General features: G+C 31.0%; 1 long non-coding RNA gene across 1 annotated transcript; it reads right to left on the bottom strand.

Annotated features, from left to right (window-relative positions):
• Positions 1–322: 322 nt before the first annotated feature.
• LOC149500176 (uncharacterized) lies at positions 323–3,744 on the bottom strand. Its single transcript, XR_016325151.1, has 3 exons — positions 2,509–3,744; positions 1,933–2,053; positions 323–1,841 (listed from the first exon to the last, which is right to left on the bottom strand). It is a non-coding gene; the product is annotated as an uncharacterized LOC149500176 (long non-coding RNA).
• Positions 3,745–7,428: the final 3,684 nt, after the last annotated feature.

Here is a 7,428-nt window from a genome sequence, read left to right as displayed (position 1 = left end):
ATGCTAACCCCATAGATTATACACTTAATATATTAGAGATAGATGCGCAACTCTCGTTTTTATTTTTGCTTTAGTTAAAGCCCGGTCCAGCAGGCGTCGCTACGGTCGATTATTAGTCTCCCTACCCCCCACCAGGTGGCTTTTTTAGTAATTTTAATATTTTTAATAACTCTCTTTATGAAAAAATCTTATCGTTTAGAATCGCTGGAATTCCCGGTAGTACTTATGAGATATTAAGGAATGTTTGATTGTGTTCAGCATTCTAATCGATAAGATCTTTTCATACAGAGAGAAAACAGTTTTTTAAAATAAAAAGCTGTAATTCTCTGTAAGCTATTTAATTTCCCTATATTACAAACAATTTTCGGTTAAAAGATTGTATGAACGTACAATTGTATAAAACTTCGAATAACAATAACTCCTCTAGATTAATCCTACTAGCGTACTTATTAACATTAAATCGAAAGTTATCTAAAAGTTAATTAAGTCTAGATAATCAAATCATTCAATGTCAATTAAGTCATTTGTGCGAAATATAAACATGTCAGCTTTCCATTATAAACATAGTAGACAATTTGAATTAAATTTAATAAATTTGTTTCTTAATGATAGCAGTTCTTGCTTAAAGTTGATCGTGACAGATCATGACCTTGTATGAAAATATTACATCTATAAATACTACCTATGCTTCGTCATACAATAATTGTCATTTAAACTAGCATTGTAGAGATAATACACACACTAAAGTGAATACTAAATTATTCTTAGCATTCTTATAAACATTTAGAAATTTAAGAAACGATCAACCCACAATCATGTTCATAACATGTGACATTTTGTTCTGCACAAACGTTTTGTTACATGATTTGAAAAACAAAAAAAAAACAAAAAAATGTTTAAAAAATGTAATGATGATTTAAAGTACTCTTAAAATTTGATAGTTTGTACTTAATGACACTTATAGTAATCTTAGACATGATTACAATAGTTATACTTTTATTCTTTAACTAAATTATTTCTATTCTGACGTTTCTGATGCTTTAGCTTTGGTAATACTAGATGAAACAAACAGCAGATTGAAAGAAAATCATCTTAAAGTTAATTACATTCATTACAAACCATTAGTTTGCATTTTGTTACAAAAGAAACTGATGTTCGTTACATGCAAATGAATTATAAACATACACATGCAAACATAAAATGTAAATTTATCTTTTAATCCAAATTAAATGTACATTAATATTACATCTAAATAATAGAAAGGGTCTCGAAAATTTTTATTGCACTCAACAGCAGACGAGCACACAACCCGGCTCATGATAAGTGGTCACCAGTGCTTATAAACTTCAGCAGTGTCATAGGGGTTGCTGTCTATCACTTAAGTTTTAATAAATTATTAATATACTCAGTCACAAGCATATTGATTTCACATAATGAAAATGTAAGAAACATAATCATGTTTGGGCATTTTCATTTATATCTGCTCATACAGAAAACACAAGTTAGCAAATATATTCCACAGTTAATCTAAATAATTGCAAATAATGCTTTTGAAGATCGTTGACTTTTGATCATTAATTAAAATCATCTTCTCGTAGAATTTACAAAAGCTCATTTACAAAAATTTATATCAGTATTTTCATATATTACTAACTTACTAATTACAACTATTCAAACGTAATAGTATAACTATAAGAACTAAACAACCTATTTTAAAACAAAATTGGCATCAATTTAGTTCTTATGAACTATTTCATCTATTAATTTATAAATTATAAACATATTTTAAAAAAATTAAGATCCCTTGTGAGTTCACATTCCTTGCTGAATCAGTTTCTCTTCTGAAACGGAGAAACAAAGTATCTTAAGTATGTAACAAATATTGAAAAAATACGACCATGAAAAATTTAGTGTTAATGTAATCATACTTACAAATTAATATATTACATAACACGTTCTGGTTCAAATATAGTGCATCAATCTTTTCATGTTTCAGACATTTTAGTGCTCCTTATAATTTTTCCATAAAATTTTGTCATTATCAAACCTTTGTCTACAAAAATAAAAACATTATTTTATATTGGGTAGAAGGATGAACGTGGTCACAGGCCACTTGGTGTAACTTGGTTATCAAACACCAGGAAACAAAATGTGAATGCCATCATCTAACTTTGGATGTGAGATCAATTGTGCTGTATTTTATTTAAACAGGAAAGCATGACTGATTGATCATTCCAAAAAACTAGTTCGGGCCCACTTGACAATAAGCATATAATACGCTGAGTTGCAAAACATAAATACTTCCACCCACTCGAGACAATTTTATTATCTGAGTTGTGTGTGTGATAGTACGAGACTTAACACCGACTGTTTTAATCAAACTTAACATATATGATAGCTAGGCAGCAGAAATAGGAAGGACCATTAGTTGGTGCTAATTCATTTAATTATATTATGAATAATAATTCTGTTAGCAAATAATATACCGGGAAAATAGTGTAAACTCACCGTTATCAAGGCATCCGAAATAGCATTTCATTTTCGATCTTCGAGGCATGCTGATTTTTAATAATAAACTTTCTGTAAGAAACGAAAATAGTTACACAGGCTTACGAAACGCTAACGAAGAAAAAAGTATTGGAACCAAGTTATGTCTAAAGAGAATTCAAAACAGAGTTTCTCAATGTCTAATCGTCTAATATTCTCATAAAGCTAAAAGATGCTCTAAATTAATACTACAACGTAAAATAACTCACACCAAGACAAAAAAAAAACGATTTAAAAAATTAAATCGTTACGACATTTTGAAAACTTTTTTTTTTTTTTTGAGATTGTTTTACGGCCCTGGAATTTTGAAAACTTCAAAGCAGTGTTTCCACTTAAGTTTTTTTTAACACATTTTACCCTAGTTTCTTTTGAATTTATCCCTAAAATTTCCTAGACAACTTTCATAAATCCTTTATATAGAAAGCATAAATAAAATACAGAAAATAAACCACAGCATATTATTTAATGTAGGTATATATAATATAAACGCCCCCAGAAGATCATAGATCTATAGGATTAGAATTTTCAAGGAAGTCGACGCATTTCTTTTATATTCTTTTGCTGCACGCAACCTAACACTGTTCGGTTCTAAAATTGAGCAATTGTTTGCTGGCAAAGTTGGGAACTTTCTATGAAGCAAGCCGTTCAGGGTTTCATTAGAAAGCCTGTTTCTTTTGTCAGTTTTTACATTTGAGAACACTGAATAATCTTTCCACCTCAGTCTTTGAAGAAGGAACTGCTAGCAAAAGTGAAATGACAATTACAAGGTTTTCGTAAATGAAATTACCATGATAATCTTTCATGGTACATGAAGTACCTGTATATTACAATACAAGTAAGTTCTGGTGACATCAACGAAAATAGGTAAATAAAAGTTTGGCGGATTATACTTATTGGGATTCTGGGGAATCCCTAAGAAAAAAGCAGTGGCTTAATCTATGATTTACTTTACTAGAGGGTTACTGTTGAATCAAACCTTCTTAATAGTTTTTATACACAACTCTGTTTTATTCTTTTACTTGTCAACTCGACTTAATGTCATTCTCTCTCCATAAAATAAAATGTTCATTGTTTTACTTTAAAAACCGTTTATTTTAAAATTCACAACAGTTACTAGTATAGGCTTTGCTTTTTATATTTTTTAAATTGTCTTTATCATCCAAAATATCAGCTATTTTTCCCTAAAAAAGGGAGAATTCCCTAAAAATGGAAGCACTGCTTCAAAGTATGCTAACCTTTTTTATTGAGTCAGAACTCGTATCTGCCATCTAGTGAGTTTATTAGTTCATTAAGGCCAAAACGTTTCAAAAATGACCTCGCCGGTTCCTAAAGATGACGCTAGTTGTATGTTATTTTCCTTTGTATGGGAGTTGCACTCCCCTGGCTAACCCGATCAGGCATAATTTGTGACCAATTAGAATAATGGTCCACGCACGGTGATGTATGCACGACGTTCTAGGAACAGAGAACTGAATGGTGTTCATAGAAATTTTTTGAGCATTATATTTTTTTTAAATATTGAATTCATCGGGAGATAATGCTAACAGTGACAAGAGACATTGTTATCGGCAATTAGTCACAAATAGTTGCTCGCTCTCAAATAGTACGCATTTGAAGAAAGTCTTCTTTTATGAAAGTAAAAATATGATTATTGAATATAATCAAAGATTTCCAACCAAACGGTTCTATTGTTAAGATTTATTTGAGCTTCTAGAGAGCTTCAGATTATATTATCATTATAGAGCTTCTTGCCCTAATTAAACTGAACTTCATGAAATTTAATTTAATTTGATAACAGGCAAAATGCTGCTGATAAATTGCAACACAAATTGATTTTTTTTTCTTTTTTCACCTGTGCTGAGAGCCTTGAGAGGCTATTTCATCTTCGCCCTAACATGTAGGTGAGCTCACGGGGCTCAAACCGGAGTGTTGCTAACACTGGCCCTAGCAGCTTCGCAGAATCTACCACCGGATCGGAAACGCGACCTACTGAGAAGATCCGGCGAGAAGCTCAGCGGGCTGTGTCTATGGGTTAGTTCGCTCGTCGAGCCCTTCGTGACCATTTGAGAACAAAATAATTATTTTTAAATTATTGATTTTAAAGTAATACAATTACAATCGATAAGGATACTCATTGTATTTCTGAAACCAGTAATAAATGTCCGGTGAAGCGACAGGACGTCAATGTCACAAGTCACACAATTGCGGACCAGAGATTTTGTTTTGTTGTAAAATTAAATTTTATATCTGAAGCAGAATTTTTTTTTACTCTTTTAAATCAATAAGTATTTTGGAAAAAAAATACATCAGCAGCTCAATTTAACTATTACAAAAAGAATAGATGAGCAATCTGGATGTACGGTGGTCAAGTTAGAACCCAAGGGAACCCGGAATTCTTGTAGCAATTTTTATAAAGATTTAAAGTGTATTAATACTTAGAGAGCTTAGGACGTAACTAAATTATATTTTTAGCTTTTAGGAAGCCCTGATAAGCAAGAAATCCAAGCTATTTCAGCTATTAAAAAAAATTTATACACAAATGTTGAAAGCAGTTTTTAGCAGCTGTTATTTTATTTGTGTAATTACATAAAAGTAAGGTAATATAATAAGGTAATAAATAGGTAACTGTTTCTACTTGTATAAGTAGGTAAATATATGTTGTATTTAAGTAAGTAAATATTACTAGTAACGTGCTTTGTTTCGCATGCAAAAAATAATCTGATAATATAATAATATATTATATTTCCCTAAACAATCACTACATAGTATAAAACAAAGTCGCTTTCTCTGTCCCTATGTCCTTATGTATGCTTAAATCTTTAAAACTACGCAACAGATTTTGATGCAGTTTTTTTAATAGATAGTGATTAAATAAAGTGATCAAAGAGGAAGGTTTATATGTATAATAACATCCATTAAATAGTGGATAAATCAATAATAAATTACAGTTTCCGAAGCGAAGCGAGGCCGGGTCGCTAGTATTCAATATTCATTTTCATGCTTCTTCCCTCAAAAGTGACGAACTTCCCAGACAAATTTTCGATTCCAAGCTTACACTCTAAGCTCACTTTTATTCTGACCAGAAGTTAATATATAAATGACAATGAAAAATTAATGGATGAATTTCTTTAAGCTTTAGGGAAAGGTGATAGAAAGAGTTAGTGTGATGATTACGTCATTACTTAAGCCGTTACGTTACGTGCTTATGTGATTACTTAAGTAGAATCCTGCAATTAAATATTTAACAATATAATATTAAAATGTTGAATATACATAGTCTCTATAGAATCAGAAAAACAAATTGCTTTAATTAGTATAATCTCTATTTTTGTTAATTGGAAATCATGTTACCTATTATACTATTCATTGCGTATGTACATCAAAACAAAACTATACTGGTGTTGTTGTACTTAGTAACTGACATGACAATTAAGTGAGGCGTGTCTTTAGTCTCGGAGGGACAATAAACGCAATTAGCACACTATTGTACACACGGTTTGCGTATATGTGTATTGTATGAATACACTTATATTATGTATAGCTTCATAGCAAGCAAGTTTGAGTTGAAAGTGAGTCTAAGAACAAGTCTGAACTCTGAACATTATTTGGTTCAAAAACATATTTAATTTACTATAAATTTGGTTACAATGAAAACATTTTTCCCTTACACAATGAAACATTGTATATTACTGCAGTGTACGTTAGATTCTAAACGATTGTTATATTATGTTTAATTATGAAACTAACTGCTATTTATTACCTCCATGCTGAATCCGATAAAATTTCGCACTTACTATATAAAAAAATTCGCCACTGCCAATCTTATGGAACATGTTCCCTGCACAATTGTCCAAATTATAACAGCATTCAAATCACGCCATACTCTCTAAAAGAGTGCTCAAAAAAGGAGTAGATTTAGATGTATTGAAAGAGGTTTGCGACCCAATGAAATAAAACATAATACGCGATATGGTGATGCGTGGTATTTTAAATTTTCTGGAAATAATCTTATGCTTTCCTACAGGATTCATTTTCCTTTCTTTACTATTTTGATCATCGTTTCAATACGAACGGACGTTCAATATGGACGATCAGGTCTTTTAAAGTCACAAATAGAAGACTTTTCCCCACTCATCATTACATCCATCATCGGCCTGGTATACGAACATTTAAATTAGATTTCACACCATAAATATTCTTTGTTTAAAGCTATTAAAGCAATGCAAATCAAACCGCTGCATTTCAACTTCACAGGAATATCTAACAAAGAATAACATTAAAATGAGAATACACAAATAATTGTTGTTTTTTTTAATAGTTTCTTATTATTTATTTACTTTTATTGCCCTTGTAGGCAGAAAAGCATACGACCCACCCAATGCTGAGTGGTTAACGTCGCCCATGGACATCAGTAATGCCAGGGGCAGAGCCAATCCGCTGCTTACGGTATTTATATTTATTGTAGCAGTTGGCTATACTGTGTATAAATCTAAAGAAAATACTGTGTATAATTTAATCTTCTGAACAAAAAAAATTTTTTTAGTTATTATTTCACAGCATAATATATCTATTCTTGTTTTATACACGCTTAAAAATTTAAGATCTATTACAAATTTATTATTTACTAGCTGACCCGGCAGACTTCGTAGTGCCTCAATCGATAAATAGAAGACCTAAGCTTTTGTATAAAATAAACTTAAAACAAACAAAAGGAATCCGTCCGACGGGGGACACATCAAAGGAAAAACAAAATTGTTATTTTTATTTAATTCCGAGAATTTTCATTCATTTATCTACCTTTTAAACCTTCTCTGGGCTTCCACGAATAATTCAAGACCAAAATTAGCCAAATCGGTCCAGCCGTTCTCTAGTTTTAGCGAG

Source organism: Bombyx mandarina, chromosome 23, assembly GCF_030267445.1.
Source record: "Bombyx mandarina strain Sakado chromosome 23, ASM3026744v2".
Taxonomy (NCBI): Eukaryota; Metazoa; Arthropoda; class Insecta; order Lepidoptera; family Bombycidae; genus Bombyx; species Bombyx mandarina.
The sequence above is the reverse complement of the archived record's forward strand: the minus strand, read 5'-3'. Positions and strand labels throughout refer to the sequence as shown.